Source organism: Topomyia yanbarensis, chromosome 3, assembly GCF_030247195.1.
Source record: "Topomyia yanbarensis strain Yona2022 chromosome 3, ASM3024719v1, whole genome shotgun sequence".
NCBI lineage: Eukaryota > Metazoa > Arthropoda > Insecta > Diptera > Culicidae > Topomyia > Topomyia yanbarensis.
Genome location: NC_080672.1, coordinates 327,200,431 through 327,214,771, shown reverse-complemented (window position 1 = coordinate 327,214,771; position 14,341 = coordinate 327,200,431). Strand labels below are relative to the sequence as shown.

The window sequence follows — 14,341 nt, the reverse complement described above, 5'->3', positions numbered from 1 at the left end:
GACGGATCAAGAGGAAGACAAATAAATCACTATAGGTGTGAATTAATAAAATAAACATAGACAGTGTGGCATTATTGTCCACGAGGTGGTATTCCGCTGTTTCAGGCTTTGTTCTGGAGATTCTTTATTTTCAGGTTTCAATGGACTGAAGCCACAATCCTTTTGTTTAATGAAAAACAATTGATCTTTTATATAAATTTTTATTATCATTTATTAGAGTGTTTTCTCTATATACTTTTAGGGGCAAGGATTGAAGAATCAAATCGGAAAAAGTAAGGAAAGTTCGCAGGAAGCTTAAAAATAAAATAGATTGGTTGAAGATAACTGTCGTAATATTGGCAAAGGCTGCATCTGGTGAGTCATTTAATACCTTTTTTATGTGAGTGGTAATAGCAGCTGATTGGGTTTTTTTCCTTTGCTTTTGTTCTTTTATTTTATTTTATTCCTTTTGGGCGTTAAAGTTTTATTTTTGAATTTATTGAACGATGGCTCAGTTGAACTGTCACATGGCCTCAACAATAGAACCATATAGAAAAGGCACTTCTTTTTCTGACTGGGCCGACCGTCTAGAGTTTAATTTTGTAGCTAATGATGTGTCCGAAGTTCAGAGAAAGTCTCATTTCATGAACTTGTGTGGGCCGTACGTCTACTCGTAATTGAAACATGTTTTTCAAAGCGGTTCATTATCTACGATAGGGTATACTGACATGATCAATAGACTCAAACAAAGGTTTGACAAAACTGAGCCAGATTTAGTTCAGCGATATCGGTTAAATCATCGCATCCAGCAGCCCGACGAATCCGCAGAAGATTTCGTTTTGGCAGTGAATCTGCAAGCGGAGTTCTGTGGATTCGGGGCCTTTAAGGATATAGCCATACAGGATAGGGTGCTTGCCGGGTTAAGGGATGAAGTTCGCAAACAGAGACTTTTGAATGAACAAAATTTTGAAGCTTGAATCTATGGACAAATTTATCACAACGTGAAATATTGCTGAAACAAACGCTAAAACTTTAAAAACTGATCCCTCCTGGGACGCAATTGCACCGTTTACTCAATGTTTATAGCCTGACACAAAAACAAAACACCGACATTTCTTATAAAAAATATGATTTTGTTAAAAAACCAATTAGTGAGAGGTTGGGCTATCAGCCTTACAATAAACACAAGCCAAACGCACACTAAAGGGCGAACACGAAATTATTGCGACACCGAAAATGTCATGCCAATTTTCTTATAATGTTTAAAATCAAGCCAAAATTACATATATTTACTTCAAAAATCAAAAGAAAAGTTAATCGATGGAGCCTTGAGTGTAAAAATGAACGCATTTTCGCTTGATGCCCTCCATCAAAGTCTTTACAGTGTCATCCGGTATCAGTTTGTCAGTTTTTTTTTCCATTTTCTTAACATGGCCTGCGTTAAGCCAAACCGAACTGAGCGCCATAATTTTTTTCTTGTATTTTTCGTGCGAAAATTCATTTTGCGCTAACTTAGCATTCACATAAAAGTTAAAGAACACTTACTTACTTTCGTTAGCTATTTGAGTTCCCAAAAAATAATAAATATTGAAGTTCCTAGTGTTACATTGGATGCTATAGCGATTTTAGAGCATACACCTCAAAATGGCTCTTGGTTCTCTTTGGCTTGACACAGGCCACATGTCCTTCTCGTCTTTAACTGTCTTCTTGCTCTTCCGAAGTTCCCGCTTCATCATTGCCCAGTACTGCTCCACCGGGCGCAGCTCCGGACAGTTTAGCGGATTCATGTCCTTTGGAACAAAATGGACAGAATTGGCCTCATACCGCTCCAGGACACTTTTAGAATAGTGGCATGATGCCAAATCTGGCCAAAATGGCTTCGTCGTGCTGCTGCAAGAACGGCAAAAGGCGCTTCTCGAGGCACTCAGATTTGTAGATCTCGCCATTTACTGTGCCCTTTGTCACGAAAGGCTCACTCCTCAGTCCGCAAGAGCAGATGGCCTGCCAAATGAGATATTTGGAGGCGAACTTCGACATTTTCTGCTTCTTAAATTTGTCGTCCACATAGAACTTGCTCTTGCCGGTGAAAAACTCCAACCCCGGAAGTTGCTTAAAATCGGCTTTTATATACGTTTCGTCGTCCATCGCACAGCAGCCATATTTTGTCAGCATCTTCTCGTAGAGCTTCCGTGCCCGAGTTTTAGCCGTCGATTGTTGCCGCTCATCGCGGTTTGGGAAGTTCTATACCTTGTATGTATGTAGTCCAGCTCTCTTCTTTGCATTATGGACGTAGCTCTGCGACATGCCGATCTTTTTAGCCAAATCACGGCTTGAGACGTTGGGATTTGCTTTAATCAGCCGCTTCACCTTTCCCTCAGTCTTTTTGTTCTCCGGTCCCGGTTTTCTTCCAGCTCCTTTGCCGTGGTCCAACGTCAACCGCTCCTGGAACCGCTTCAATACTCTGGTGACGGTTGAATGGTGAATGTTCAACATTTTTCTCAATTGCCGGTGCGACAGGTCAGGAAATTCCAGGTGTTTGGAAAGGATTTGTTCTCTCGACTCGCGTTGGTTCACCTCCATTTTCGTTGAATCGAAAAACACGACTTCGAGTTTGACAGCATGTAAACAATACACATCAATGAGAAAGTGTGTAAAATTTTGTTTAATTTTAACCAATGGTAAAAAGTTATGCCCTGTTGAATGTGTCGTAATAATTTCGTGTTCGCCCTTTAGAATGGCTTCACAAGCGCTAATAAAGCTTGAAAAGATTAAGAGGGAAAATCTTTACCATAATACAAACCAAGTGTTGAACATTGTTTATTCACACCACACATTCGTATGCTCTACGTCTTGCTACGCGATGAAATTCCAGAAAGCGTGCATTTATATCACACATACTCATATACACATAGTTACACTTTATCACACATACACAACACATTTTTAATGAAAAAAATTGGACAAAAAGAAAGCTAACAAGGGTGTCGCTCTTGCCACTTCGGGGTGTCGGTCTTACCCGCAGCGTTTTTAAAATGTTATTTTTATCCATTTTTTAGCAACCAAAATTTTTTAATGAATCCAATTTTTTGAAACGCTTAAAAAATTATATGTTGTTTAGAACCATCTAAACAACGATTACGCACAGAATATATAATTTTTGGAGCTTTGTGGTATTTTAGACAAATGATTGCGCTTAAGGTGTCGGACTTGCCTCCAGTTCCTCTATAGGTAGAATTGACTGTTTCACTTGCGCGGGACGATTTTTTGCTTCTGCTCAGGGCGAGATGTGAAGACAAACAGGAATTTCTTTTTTTGTCTCTTGTTAAAAACTAGGAAACTAATCCATAGGGCATTCAATGTGCGTGTATGAGAATTGACAAGGATCGAAAACCAATTACCAATTTATGGTTGCGTTTTGTTACACCTTCTTCAGCAAAATTACGCCCCTGTATTCGGCTCAACTATTTGCAGTGCTTCTGCATATTTTGAAAATTTTGTAGATACCCAGTTTTGAAGAAAAACTAATGAAAAGCAACAAACATTGCACTTTTTTCTAGGTTTTATTGGTTCTGCTGTTATAAGAATAACCCAAAAAATTTTAAAAATATCCAAACAAACTTCTCTTGGATATTCATAAAAATAGAAAAATGTTAAACAAATCTAAAACAATTCAGGAGCAGGCAGGAATTTGAAGTTTTATCTAAAATCTGCCCATTTTTCTAAAAACCAAAATTCGCCACCAGTAGGGTGCGTTTTAGCAAATTCACTACGAAGAAGAAAGTGGTCCTAATACTCTAACCTTTCATTTAAGAAGTGAGCCCGATGAATTTTGTAACATGATGTCAGTTTGGGAGACCCTAGTGCTACTTCGTCAGTGATACAATTATAGCTTTGCATTGATTCCGCTTCTGTCTTCTTTCTGATCTCCTCTTGGGTTCGCTAGAATTGAAGCGGATCAATCGACTATAAAATAAATCAGCGAGCGCTGGAAATCGTAATGTCCTCAAATACTTATTTCCCTGAACTATCCTTCCAGTTATTATTCCTGTTCTAGTGTATAGTAATGATTGTTTTACCAGCGCAAGCAAGTACACTGGAAGCTAATATCTGATCCCCACGGTAGTGACCACCAGCCGATTGTAATTGCAATCACCACTCGTTCAAGACCTTCGGAACCAATCAATGTTCTCTATGACCTCACACGAAACATTGATTGGAAGAGCTACGCTGCTGAGATATCCAAAACTATTTATTCGACACAGGTACTTCCCCCGGAGGAAGAGTATACGTTTTTGTCCAACTCGATTCTCGATAGTGCGATTCAAACTCAGACGAAACGAGTACCCGACGTGAACACCAAAAACGTTCTCCCAACCCATGGTGGGACAAAGAGTGCTCAGACGTGTACGCGGAGAAGGCTGCCGCATATAAAGCCTTCCGGAACGACGGGTTAGTCGCTAGCTATCGACTGTATGCGATATTAGAAAAGCGAATGAAAAATTAAATGAAAGCCAAGAAACGTAGTTACTGGCGCCGGTTTGTCGACGGATTAACAAGAGAAACATCGATGAGCACTCTTTGGGGCACGGCCCGACGTATGCGAAACCGAAACAGTACTAACGAGAGCGTGGAATATTCAAACCGTTGGATATTCGATTTCGCCAAGAAGGTTTATCCGGATTCCGCCCCGGCACAGAAAATCTACCGCGCCGCGTCGCCTCACAATACCGCGAACGAAACACCGTCTTCGATGGTGGAGTTCTCACTTGCTGTCTTATCATGTAACAATAAAGCTCCAGGTCAAGACAAAATCGCATTCAACTTGTTGAAGAATCTAGCAGACTCTGCCAAGAGACGCTTGTTGAATTTATTTAATAAGTTTCTTGAGGGGAACATTGTCCCACATGATTGAAGACAAGTGAGTGTCATCGCCATCCAAAAACTAGGAAAACCAGTCTCAGACCACAACTCGTATCGACCGATTGCAATGCTATCCTGAATCCGGAAGTTATTCGAGGAAATGATCTTGTTTCGCCTCGACAATTGGGTCGAAGCAAATGGTTTACTGTCAGATACACAATTTGGCTTACGCTAAGGCAAAGGTACGAACGATTGCCTTGCGTTGCTCTCAACAGAAATTATGGCATATGGCATATGCTAACAAAGAGCAGATGGCATTAGTATTCTTGGATATAACGGGGGCTTTCGATTCAGTTTCTATCAACATTCTTTATGAGAAGTTGCACCATCATGGTCTTTCACCAATTTTAAACAACTTTTTGCTAAACTTGTTGTCTGAAAAACAAATGCATTTCTCGCATGGTGATTATCAACACCACGATTTAGCTACATGGGCCTTCCCCAGGGCTCATGTCTAAGCTCTCTTCTCTACAATTTTTACGTGAATGACATTGACGAATGTCTTGTCAATTCCTGCACGCTAAGGCAACTTGCAGATGACGATGTGGTCTCTATTACTGGTCCCAAGGCCGTCGACTTGCATGGACCACTGCAAAATCCAGCTGGGTATCGAGTTCTCTACGGAGAAAACTAAGCTAGTCATATTTTCTAGGAAGCGTGAACCAGCGAAACTACAGCTTCAGTTAATGGTGGGGTGCCCACCCAGGAGACCTAATCAGGCTGTACCAAACAACGATATTATCAGTGTTGGAGTACGGATGTTTCTGCTTGCGTTGCGAGCATACATTTCATCAAACTAGATAGAATCCAGTATCGTTGTTTGCGTATTGCCTTGTGTTGCATGCACTCGACCCATACGATGAATTAAGAAGTGCTGGCGGGCGTCCTCCCACTAAAAAATCGATTTTGGGACCTCTCTTATCGATTGCTCATTCGATGCAATATTTTGAACCCATTGGTGATTGCAAATTGCAAAAGGCTTGTCGAGCTTAATTTTCAAACCCGATTCATGTCCTTGTACTTCGAGTACATGGCACAGAACGTCAGTTCATCTTCGTAGAACGTTAACCCAAATATTTTCTATAATAAATACCATCAAGTCGACTGCGGCAAAATGTTCTACACTGACGGATCAATCCTCGATGGGTCTACAAGCTTCGGTATCTTCAACGATAATCTTGCTGCCTCATTCAAACTCAATGATCCTGCTTCAATTTACGTCACAGAATTAGCTGTCATTCAGTATACTCTCGGGATCATTGACACCCTGCCCGCAGACCATTACTTCATCGTTTCGGTCAGTCTCAGCTCCATTGAGGCCATCCGGGCGGCGAAGCCTGGAAAGCACTCACCGTATTTCCTGGGAAAAAAATCGGGAATATCTGAGTGCTTTATCTGAAAAATCTTACCAGATTACCTTGGTTTGGCTCCCGTCACATTGTTCTATTGCGGGCAATAAGAAGGCGGACTCTTTAGCCAAGGTGGGCGCATTAGAAGGCGACACTTACGAAAGACCAATTTGCTTCAACGAATTTTTCAGTATCTTTCGTCAGAGGACGCTTGATAGTTGGCAAACTTCATGGAGCAATGGGCATCCGGGACGGTGGCTACATCCCATTATCCCGAAGGTATCAACGAATGCTTCGCTAAAGGGCTTGGATGTGAGACGGGACTTTAGTTGTACGATGTCAAGGCTCATGTCGAACCATTACACATTTGATGTGCATCTCCGTCGTATAGGACTTGCTGAAAGTAATAATTGTGTTTGTGAGAACGGCTATCACGACATCGAGCATGTTGTTTGGCTGTGCGCAGAGTACTGTGTTGCCAGGTCCCAACTAATAGATTCCCTTCGGGCCCGAGGTAGATCACCCTTTGTGCCAGTTCGGGACGTCCTGACAAGCCGTGACAACCCGTACATTTTTCTTATCTATATCTTTTTGAAAACTATTGATGTCCAAGTTTAATACATTTTCCCCACCCTCAATTACAGTAGAACCTCGTCAACCTCTCCCTGTACCTACAGTATGGCATTGCCTCATGAGTCTACGATGCATACCCCTCTTGATAATCGTCCATCCAGAACATTATGACATACCTCACATACAGATGATATAGAGAACATCATGAAAGCATCGGAGTGCCAATAATTATCCGAAATATCGACCCTTCCCACGCCTCTGCGATTACAGGCTCGGAAACACTACAACAAAGTGTGCATATCTATCACAATGATCAACCAGCAAACGACAATGTTAATTACAAAATATGTATCCCACTTCCTACGTTTTTCCTTTAATAGCATAAGAGGGGAGCAAACCGCCCCGAAATACGGCTTTCTCTTCCCCCACTAACATGTGCCATGTATTTAAATAAAATGAATTATCAGCCTCGTTAAGCTACCGCATTTGGGCCTAAATAAACGTATTTAAGATAAAAAATACTACAAACCAACCTGTAACTCTGGAACCAAAAGTCAAATATGAATAAAATTCAATAGCGGTTAAAGGGAGTGTCATATCTTTCATTTCAAAATCAAGTTTGTAAAAATCGGTAAATAATTCGCTGAGAAACAGATGGGACATTAACTTAGGAGTTTGTCAAGTTCTTCAGGGGCTTCAAGAAACGAAACGTTATGCGGACCCGAATGACAATAGTTAAAAGGTCCTGAAAAGTGACAAAAAACCGTTATGGACGGCCAGTGTGATCAAAGCTACTTTCATTGGTCATTAGTGATCTAGATCCGCAAATCCAAGTAATTGTGTATTCATTTTAATATGTATTGCATCCTTTGGCCATCTTGGTGGTACCAGTTTATATGGGAATTTACTGTGTGATCGCACTCATCAATCCGTAACTCCGGAACCAGAATTCCAATCTCGATGATTTCAATAGCGACGATGCTACACCATTCATTTGAATAGAATATTATTGAAATATACTCAGTCATCTAAGAAGAATAAGAGAGTTTATTTGACACATACATAGATAATCATAGATAATAATGGGATCACAAGAGACGACGATGTACAACGAGTGAAGATAGCGGCCCGGAGCTACCTTCATTTTATTGGAACCCAATAAAATGGTGAAAAACATATAAAGTCACACATACGGAGTAGGCACGGTGAATTCGTTCGCCAGAGGTGCTTTGGTGAGGTCACCAGCAGCAGTAGTTGAAGTTATTCAGCAAGAGCAGGAGGACGATAAACAGCTGCAACAGCAGGGGCAGCAACACAACCAGAACAAAGCGGGATGAATTACACCCCACAGAAGCCAAAAGTAGTAGCAGCGAAACACTTGGTGAAGGAGCTCCACAATTTTGTGGATGCGAGAAACAATGGCCATAAGGACATTAAGCAATCAGTATTCGAAAGGCGCAACTGTTTGGCGTGAATGAGTATGACACGGAAACGCGGAGGGCTGATGTAGCTGAGCGAGCATTGGAATCGGCTAAGGCTATCTTCCTGACCCCTCCAAAGCATGGTAAGGAGAAGTAGAATGGAGTGGAGAACTCGCCAGTTTCCGTGACTCCCAAAAGAACAAGAACCTCGCCAGGAGATGGAAAACCAGACGGGCCCAAGAGGCAGATGCTCGAGGATGCTGTTGCTGTTGCCGAAGAAAAGGACGGAAAAAGCTGGAGTACCGTTGTAGGTCGGAAGGAGAAACACGGGAAACAGCAGAAGAAGAAAGAAGATCAAAAAAGGGAGCAGAAGAAGAAAGGAAAACCTTCGGCTCGCCAGATGGCGCCAAAGGGAGATCATCTAAGCGAACGATACATTGGGAGCGGCTGTCGTGGTCGTTGCAGCTTTTGGTTTATCTGAAGGAGTCGATGGCTGCTTGATAGAGTTGGCTGTAGTAGATGAGTTTTGACTAGTTGCTTCGGCGCATGTTTTTCCGTAGTGGGCTGCATGGTTACAGAATTGGAATGTAGCATTCGATAGTCATGTAAGAAGGTATTGGTTTAGTCACTCGCACCCTCATAATACGAACGCCGTTGGGAATGCCGGTGAAAAAATTTCTCCAGGTGTCATTCGTAATAGATTCTACTTCTCCATATTGCGACATGATTCGATTGATGTAAACTTCCCTAGTGCACGTGGCCAAATCATGGATACGCACGTCTATCATGTCGTTTTCCATATGCACGGGGATCTTGATTCTGGTGTTATTAAAATCGACCTCGTGTTGCATGTTGTTCTTTGCAATGAAGTTTTCGGCCTGTGCTAAGCTTCTCAACATGATTGAAAAACACAGTTTTTTACGTGATGTAGCTGAATGTACGTAACTTCAGCGAGATTAAGGTCCATTTTCACTTTAACTAATTGTTCCAATTCCTGAACTGTGGGTCTAACACGAGTTTTATTAAAGTCGATCAAAATCGTGTTATCCCGTAGCACGGGCACTTTTGTTTCATTTCCCAAAATTATTTCACTCCGCAGCCGGGGGCAACGATACAATTTATTTGTTTACTAATATACAACAAAAGCTGGCTTGATTCACTGGTGCCTATAGCCTGCTATAGCGTAGCAATTTTTTTTTGCTTCTGCTTTATGCGAGGTCAGAAGATAGACTGTTTGAAGTTATTGTTTACTGTCGACAATTAGTTTAAAGTCACATCAGTAATTCGGTGTTGACTGAACCGATTTTCACAAACCAAGTATCAAATGGATAACATGCGGTTGATTGCGCCCCTCATCAAATCCTCCTTCCCTTTCCCCTCCGAAGTCTTACTGGTCACATTGACCACCATAAACGGTTCCGTCAGTCACGGGAAAATAACCATCTTTCAAACCTAGTTTAGTCTCAAATGAAGACTAGGAGGATAGACTGCCATAAAATTTCGTACGAATCGGTCATATGGCTCCGGAAATATAGACTGCATCGTCAGGTCACATATGAAATTCCCACAAAAGCAGGAACAAAAAAACATGCTTTTTTTGTATTTTTGTATTTTTGATGTCAAATATCCTAATCGAGTGATGCATTTGGGCTGGAATTCATACTGGAAGTCTGAACCGGTTCCGGACTACTCTGACTGGGTAGAGGTATAACCGCTTTCAATTCAGTCGAACTCAGCCACAAGAAGCATGACGACAGTAGCGCACCTGGTTTAGATATCCCAACTAACTTCGAAACCGTTAGAGATTTTTACACAAGTTGAATTCTGAAGAAGGACGTCTGTTCTTTGTTGTAAATAGTACCGACAACTTGCCCCGTGTGCGTCACCGCCAACTTTCCCCAGCAGCATTTTTTATGAAAAAGGATTTAAAAAGGTGTAATATCTATACGGATACTGACAGCTCTTTTCACACACTATCGAAAAATATAATCATTCGAGGAATAGATTGAAAACCGCCTTAAATAACACAAAATGTTTAAAATTATGAAAATTTACAAAGTATGCTCAAAACCACAATACCGCTCACAGCTTCTACTAAACAAAATGTTTTGCAACAAAAACACATTGGATGATGCGTTTCACATTACTTGAGGTTCACAACAAGAGACAGCGCTTTATTTTTATAAGAAACGGAGAAAAGGAGATTCCGCCAACTTACTCTAACCGCCAACTAGCCCCGGGCTCCCCATACTCTCAATACTAGCCCCGGGCTCCCCATACTCTCAATAAATTTGTATCTCGTGAATACGCAAGAAAGGTTTGATGGGAAACTATTGAAGAAGAAATTTTATTGAAGACTGGGCACTAAAACTCTCCAAAAAAGAACTCTTGCTCGCTAGTAGTATTCACGTTTCACAAAGCTCGAATATAAAACCAGATATATCCCTAACGGGAGTTTAACTAAATGACAAGATTTTAAATTGTATACGATTTGTATTGGAGTGCACGGTACTTCTAATAGTAACACCAAACATCAAGGCTCGGTAAAGGCTGGGTAATGCGTAAGACAGAGCCTCTTCCCAGCAACTCCTATCCCTACCTCCCCGTGGTACCAGCCGGGAACTTCGAGCAACCTTAGGGAAGATCGGGTAACCAACCCCGGTGAGAACTTTGGTCGTAGGCTGACAGGGAAGTGGGGGGATTTGCTGCTGCAAGCCTGAGCGTCTGTTCTCCAGGATGAGCGGCTCAAAACAGCGTCTGTTACCCATGTTAGGGGTGGCTGATCATCGTCCGAGTGCCAGTGAAGGACTCTAAGCTCAACTGTGCACTATGGTCCTCCAGAAAGTTAGGGGGTTGGTGTGAGGCCCTGCGAGCCAGCCGTAAAAAACCAATTGCAGCGAAAAGTCAACAAGATAAGAATGCGACCCGATACCAATGGCGACGACCACTGCGACGAAAAGGGACTATCGATTGGAAGCTCGGAACGTGGAACTGCAGATCTCTCAAGTCATCGGGAGCACCCGCGTACTCGCCGATGTTCTCAAGGACCGCGGGTTCGGAATCGGAGCGCTGCAGGAGGTGTGTTGGACAGGATCCATGGTGCTAACGTTTAGAGGTAATCATACCATCTACCGGCAAAACACACATGAGCTAGGGACAGCTTTTATTGTGATGGGCGATAGGCAAAGGTGCGTGATCGGTTGATGGCCGATCGATGAAACAATGTGCAGGTTGAGGATCAACGGCCGTTTCTTCAACATCAGCATAATAAACGTGCACAGCCCTCACTCTGGAAGCACCGATGATGACAAAGACGGTTTCTACGCGTAGCTCGAACGAGAATACGACCGCTGCCCAAGCCACGGCGTCAAGATCATCATTGGGGATTTAAACGCTCAGATAGGCTAGGAGGAGGAACTCAGACCGACGATTGGAAAGTTCAGCGCTCACCAGCTGACGAATGAGAGCGGCCTTCGACTCATTAATTTCGCCGCCTCCAAGAACATGGCCATTCGTAGCACCTTCTTCCAGCACAGCCTCCCTTATCGTTACACCTGGAGATCACCGCTACAGACGGAATCGCAAATCGACCACGCCCTGATCGATGGACGGCACTTCTCCGACATTATCGACGTCAGGACCTATCGTGGCGCTAACATCGACTCTGACCACTACCTGGTGAATTGCGCCCAAAACTATCCGTCAATAATCATGTACGGTACCGACGGCCGCCTCGGTACGATCTGGATCGACTGAAGCAACCAGATGTCGTCACTGTATACGCGCAGCACCTCGAGGCAGCGTTGCCGGACGAGGGAGAGCTCGACGTGCCCCCTCTAGAGGACTGCTGGAGAACAGTAAAAGCAGCCATCAACAACGTAGCTGAGAACATTGTCGGGTACGAGGAACGGAGACGACGGAACGATTGGTTCGACGAGGAGTGCAGAGCGGTTTTGGAGGAGAAGAATGCAACGCGAGCGGTCATAGTGCAGCATGGAACCCGACAGAATGTGGAACGATACAAACAGAACTGGAGGTAGCAGACACGCCTCTTCCGGGAAAAAAACGCCGCCTGGAAGAAGCGTAGTGCGAGGAAATGGAACTGCTGTGCTGTTCTCAAGATACACGGAAGTTCTACCAGAAGCTCAACGCATTCCGCAAAGGCTTCGTGCCGCAAGCCGATATATTTAGGGATAAGGACGGGAGCCTGTTGACGGACAACCGTGAGGTGATCGAAAGGTGGAAGCAGCACTTCGACGAGCACATGAATGGCGAGGAAAATGTAGATACAGATAACCAAGGCAACGGAGGATTTGACTACGTCAGTGCAGTTGAGGACGGGAATGAACCAACTCCCACGTTGAGGGAAGTTAAGGATGCCATCCAACAGCTCAAGAACAGCAAAGCAGCTGGCAAAGATAGGATCGCATCAGAACTCATCAAGTTGGGCCCGGAAAAGCTGGCCATTTTTCTGCTCCGGTTAGTAGTCAGGATCTGGGAAACCGAACAGCTACCGGAGGAATGAAAAGAAGGGGCGATCTGCCCATTCACAAGAAAGGCGACCATTTGGAGTGTGAGAACTTCCGAGCGATCACCATTTTGAATGCCGCCTACAAAGTGCTATCCCAGATCATCTTCCGTCGTCGTAAATGAGTTCGTGGGAAGTTATCAAGCTGGCTTAATCGATGGCCGGTCGACAACGGACCAGATCTTCACCGTACGGCAAGGCGGCATACGACACTATCGACCGCGTAGAGCTAAGGAAAATCATTGACGAAAACAGCTTTCCAAGGAAGCTGACTCGACTGATCAAAGCAATGATGGACGGTGTACAAAACAGCGTAAGGATTTCGGGTGAACTTTCCAGTCCATTCGAATCTCGACCGGGACTGAGACAAGGTGATGGACTCTCGTGTCTACTATTCAACATCGCTCTGGAAGGTGTGATGCGACAAGCCGGGCTCAGCAGCCGAGGCACGATCTTCACGAAATCCGGCCAATTTGCATGCTTCGCGGACGACATGGACATTATCGCCCGAACATTTGGAACGGTGGCAGACCTGTAAACTTGCCTGAAACGCGAAGCAGCGAAGGTCGGACTGGTGGTAAATGTGTCAAAAACAAAGTATATGCTGGTAAGCGGAACCGGAAACGACAGGATCCAGCTAAGAAACAGCGTTACGATCGACGGGGATACCTTCGAGGTAGTAGAGGATTTTGTCTACCTAGGATTCTTATTAACGGCTGACAATAACGTGAGCCATGAAATCCGAAGACGCATCATCAGTGGTAGTCGGGCCTACTATGGGCTCCAGAAGAAACTGCGTTCAAGAAAGATTCACCCCCGCACCACATGCACCATGTGCAAAACGCTTATAAGACCGGTGGTTCTCTACGGGCACGAGACTTGGACCATGCTCGAGGAGGACCTGCAAGCGCTAGGAGTTGAAGCGTTGAGTGTTGGGGTAATCTCGAATAAAAAATATTTGGACAAAAATCAAGTTTGTGTGACTTGGCTGATTTGGCACCTTTTTGCCTTTCTCATATAGAAAAGTTATGCAATCACTCGGATGACGGTGCCGGTGGTTGAGTGGTAAGCGTGACCTCCACTCATTCCAGTTGGCCTGGGATCAATTCCAGTCGAGGTCGTTGAGACTTTTCTGAGGTGAAAAAATCTGTGGTCACGTCTTCCTTCAGAAGGGAAGTAATGCCGTTGGTCCCCGGTCCAGTTGATTGATCGATATTTAGTCCAGATAGTGGAATCACCTCTCTGGCGTCGGTAAAGAAGAAGTAAAATCCAACTTCTATACTTACTAACAAATATCCTCCTCCCGTGATACCTGTGGAGTGCGCAGTAGTATATACCTTTCCTTCCGCGTTCTACGTTCGGGCCTGGCCGGCGCCGGTATTGATCAATAACACTTTGGGATTACCAGGCGTTGCACATTGAAAGATGTTTCGCTACTCCCAAGCAACTTCAGCTAGTCCAGATCGATAACGGAGTGGCAGCCTAGGGATGGTCGCACAAGCTCAAGCTGACATTACTTTGATCTGAACTAATGAAATTACTTTGGTTGTTTGGCGAACCGTAGAATCTAT

At 43.7% G+C, this 14,341-nt stretch overlaps 1 protein-coding gene across 1 annotated transcript in view; it reads left to right on the top strand.

Annotated features, from left to right (window-relative positions):
* Positions 1-270: 270 nt before the first annotated feature.
* LOC131689643 (uncharacterized) overlaps positions 271-14,341 on the top strand; it is a 290,463-nt gene continuing 276,392 nt past the window's right edge. Inside the window, exon 1 of the mRNA XM_058974880.1 lies at positions 271-354. The gene's annotated coding sequence lies outside the window, so the exon portion shown is untranslated. The remainder of the gene's footprint in view (positions 355-14,341) is intronic.